General features: G+C 37.5%; 1 non-coding gene across 1 annotated transcript; it reads left to right on the top strand.

The window, feature by feature from the left end:
- The first annotated feature begins 4,197 nt into the window (after nt 1-4,197).
- On the top strand, nt 4,198-4,305 carry LOC131176966 (small nucleolar RNA R71). Its single transcript, XR_009146747.1, has one exon. It is a non-coding gene; the product is annotated as a small nucleolar RNA R71 (small nucleolar RNA).
- The last annotated feature ends 399 nt before the right edge of the window (nt 4,306-4,704 follow it).

The following is a 4,704-nucleotide window of genomic DNA, read 5'->3' as shown; positions in this document are numbered from 1 at the left end:
CATACTTCCTCATTAAGCTTTCAAATTGCTTATTACAAAAATGTGAACCCCCATCACTAATTACAGCCCTTGGAGCTCCAAATCTACTCAAGACAAATTTCTTCAAGAATTTCACTACCACTCTAGCATCATTAGTTGGAGTTGCAATAGCTTCCACCCACTTTGACACATAGTTAACTCCAACTAGAATGTATTTATTACCATATGAAGGAGGAAATGGCCCCATAAAATCTATTCCCCAGACATCGAATAATTCCACTTTAAGAATATCATTTAGGGGCATTTGATCTCTTTTTGACAAATTTCCACTCCTTTGACATTTATCACATTCTAACACAAATTTCTTCACATCCTTAAAAAGATTTGGCCAAAAGAAACCAGCTTGCAAAATTTTACTAGCTGTTTTAGAGATTCTAAAATGTCCTCCATAATCAGAAGCATGGCAATGATGCATATACTCTGTGTCTCCTCATCAGGAATACATCTTCTTATTAAACCATCACAACATCTCCTAAAGAGTAAAGGATCATCCCATCTATAAAATTTTGCCTCATGCAAAAACTTTTTCTTTTGTTGCCATGTCATTCCTAGAGGTAAGACTCCACAAGATAGATAATTCACCAAGTCTGCATACCAAGGTAGTTTAGTAACAAGAGAGAAAAGTTGTTCATCCAAGAAAAACTCATCAATAGGGACTTCATCCATTTCTTCATCATCCAATTTCAACCTGCTAAGATTATCCGCAACTACATTTTCAGCTCCCTTCTTATCTCTAATCTCCAAATCAAACTCTTGTAGCATCAGAATCCACCTAATGAGCCTAGGTTTAGCCTCCTTTTTACAGAGTAAATACCTGATGGCTGCATGATCTGAAAATATAACCACCTTTGAGTCAATAATGTAAGGTCTGAACTTTTCTAATACAAAGACAATTGCTAAGAATTCCTTTTCAGTTGTTGCATAATTTGTTTGGGCCTTATCCAATGTTCTACTAGCATAATAAATAGCATAAGCCTTTTTGTCCTTTCTTTGACCAAGAACAGCTCCAATTGCATAGTTGCTAGCATCACACATGATTTCAAAAGGTAGGCTCCAATCGGGCGGTTGCATGATTGGTGCAGTGATAAGAGCTTGTTTCAACCTGCAAAAGGCATCCAAACACTCTTGGTCAAATACAAATGGTGTGTTATGACTTAATAAATTAGACAAAGGTTTGGCTATTTTAGAAAAATCCTTGATAAAGCGTCTGTAGAACCCGGCATGTCCTAGAAAACTTCGAATTCCTTTGACATTGGTAGGAGGAGCCATCTTCTCTATCACTTCAACCTTGGCTTTATCAACCTCTATTCCTCTGTTAGACACCAAATGTCCCAGCACTATCCCTTCCTGAACCATGAAATGACACTTTTCCCAGTTTAACACAAGGTCAGTATCCGCACATCGCTGCAAAACTTTAGAAAGGTTAGCCAAGCATATGTCAAACGAAGATCCATAAACAGAAAAATCATCCATAAAAACCTCCATTATATCTTCAATGAAATCTGAGAAGATTGCCATCATGCACCTTTGAAAAGTGGCTGGTACATTACACAACCCAAATGGCATCCTTCTATAAGCAAAGGTTCCATATGGACAAGTAAAAGTGGTTTTCTCTTGATCATTTGGATGGATAGGGATTTGAAAAAAACCTGAGTATCCATCTAAATAGCAAAAATAAGAATGCCTAGCTAGTCTTTCTAACATTTGATCAATGAAGGGAAGTGGAAAATGATCTTTTCTAGTGGCTATATTTAATTTTCTGTAATCTATGCACATTCGCCAACTAGTCACTGTTCTTGTAGGAATTAATTCATTATTTTCATTTTTGACCACTGTCATTCCACCCTTTTTTGGGACAACATATACTGGACTCACCCAAGTACTGTCTAAAATAGGATATATGATCCCTGCATCTAGCAACTTCAAAATTTCTTTTTTAACAACTTCTTTCATATTTGGGTTCAACCTCCTCTGATGTTCAATAGATGGCTTACAATTTTCTTCCAAAATAATTCTGTGCATGCAAAAGTGTGGGCTTATTCCCTTAATGTCGTCTATGGTGTATCCTAAAACTTTCCTAAATTGCCTCAACACTCTTAACAACTTATCAGCCTCTAAGGTACTCAAGTTTGCATTTACAATTACTGGATAAGTGTTATTAGTGCCAAGAAATTCATACCTGAGCTGAGAAAGAAGTTGCTTAAGTTCTACCTTAGGTGCATCTTCTTCCTTGAATGATGGTTGCTTAGATTCGACTTTTTCCTTTTGTGTGAGTTGAAAAACTGGAGCAGAAATGAATGGTGGACTACCCTCTAGATGTTGAGCATATGCAGCCACATGAGGGTTGTCATAGTCTATGCCTCCTCCATGAACCAAACAATTTTCAAGTGGATCTTCCGGATATCTCTTTCTGAAGTGTTCTTTAACCAGCTCATCAATGATATCAACTCTCAAGCAAGTATCAGCTTCAGAATGATGCTTCTTCATAGTGTTATTAATATTGAAAACCAATTGATCTTCACCAACTCTAAGAGTCAATTTTTCTCCCTTAACATCAATCAATGCTCCTGCTGTAGCTAGAAAGGGTCTTCCCAAGATAATTGGAGTATTAGAATCCTCCTCCATGTCCAAGATGACAAAGTCAACAGGTATATAGAACTTCCCAAACTTTAGAGGCACATTCTCCAAAATCCCTTCAGGATACTTAATTGATCCACACTAATCAAGAGAAATGTGGGTTGGCTTAAGATCTCCCATATTGAGCTTCTCATAAATGGAGAGGGGGCATAAGGCTAACACTAGCCCCTAAATCACATAAAGCTTTTGTAGAACATGATTCCCCAATGTGGCATGGAATTGAAAAACTCCCTGGATCCTTGAGCTTTGGAGGAAGTTTCCTCTGGAGGATAGCACTACATTCTTCTGTCAAAGCTATAGTTTCATGGTCTTCAAGTTTCCTCTTGTTTGAGAGAATTTCTTTTAAGAATTTTTGCATAAGAGGGCATTTGTGAAAGAGCATCAATAAAGGGCACATTTATGTATAGCTTCTTCAAAACCTCTAAGAACTTCCCAAATTACTTATCAAGCTTGGCTTTTTGAAATCTTTGTGGGAAGGGAAGTTGTGGCTTGTAGGGCTCTGGAGGTATATACTTCTCTTCCTTCTCTTCAATTTTCTCTTTATATTTTTCTGCACTTTCTTTCTCACTTTCTTGTTTTTCACTCTCATAAGTTTCTTTCTCATTTTCTCTCTTCTCACTAGTTTCACTTTTCTCATTTTTTTCACTTTTCTCATTATTTACAACTTTCCCACTTCTTAAAGTAATAGCTTGACACTGCTCTCTTGGGTTTTCCGGTTGACTTGGAAGTTTTCCAAAAGACTTGGTACCTGAGGAAGATGTTTGTTGTGCAATCTGATTTTCCAAAGATTCATTATGTGTTTGCATCTGTTCTAGCCTTGCTTTCATCTCTCTCATCTCTTCATCATGCTTAGTTTGGTTAGCAAGAATCTGTTGTAATAAAGCTTCTGTGGTGGAACTTTGTTCTTGCTGTTTTGGTGGAGGTGCAGGATTCATGTTTCTCTGCTGAAAATTAGGCAATGGTTGCCTATTTTGCTGATATGGCATTCCTTGTTGCTGTTGTGGTTGAAAATTATGATTTGGAACTTGACTTTGCTGATTTCCCCATGAAAAGTTGGGATGATTCCTCCAAGTTGGATTATAAGTTTGAGAGTAAGGATTCCCCATTTGCTTGTTTCCATAATTACCAACATATGCAGCTTGCTTTCCATAGTCTACTCCACAGCTAGCAGTTCCCTCTGCATAAGCGACTTGTTGTGAACTTCCAGATGATGATGATGAACTAACTAACATACTCAAATCTTCCATCTTCTTAGCCAAGACATTTGTAAGTGCATCAAACTTTGCATTAATCATGTTGAATGGATCAAGGTCGTACATTCCAGCAGCTTGCCTTTTTTGAGTTGGAGCTGGTCTTCTTGGACTACTCCAAAGATGAGTGTTCTTTGTAATTTTCTCCAATAGCTCATAAGCTTCATCTTCATGCTTCATAATAAATTCTCCTCCTGTTTGAGCATCAATAATCCCTCTAATTGCAGGAGTGACATTGGTGTAAAAATTCTGGTTTATCATCCATTTTGGAATGGCATGATGTGGGCATTGTCTCTCTAATTCCTTCCATCTCATCCATGATTCATAGAGAGTTTCATCTTCTCTTGGTCTGAAAGCTGTCATTTGATTCCTTAATTCTTGAGTTTTTACAGGTGGAAAATATTGAGCAAGAAATGCATCAGTGAGTTGCTCCCAATTTGTGATGGAGTTGTGAGGTAAAGAATCAAGCCAATCCAATGCTCTATCTTTCAAAGAGAATGGGAATAGCTTCAATCTTGCTGCATCATCAGACACTCCAGGTTGTTTTTGCATGTCACAGATCATAGCAAACTTCTTTAGATGTGTGTGTGGAGTTTCAAAAGGATGTCCCCCAAATTGAGAATTTTGAATCATTTGAAGAACTCCAAAATCCATCTTGTAACTATTTGCATCAATCCTTGTTCTTGCTATGCTTTCTCTCAAGTCATCAAAACGAGGAAAAGCATGATCCATCATACTTCCCCTAGGCACATTAGCATTTACAACTTCTTCTCCTTGG

Source organism: Hevea brasiliensis, unplaced genomic scaffold, assembly GCF_030052815.1.
Source record: "Hevea brasiliensis isolate MT/VB/25A 57/8 unplaced genomic scaffold, ASM3005281v1 Scaf296, whole genome shotgun sequence".
Taxonomy (NCBI): domain Eukaryota; kingdom Viridiplantae; phylum Streptophyta; class Magnoliopsida; order Malpighiales; family Euphorbiaceae; genus Hevea; species Hevea brasiliensis.
This window is presented reverse-complemented; position numbering and strand designations above follow the sequence as displayed.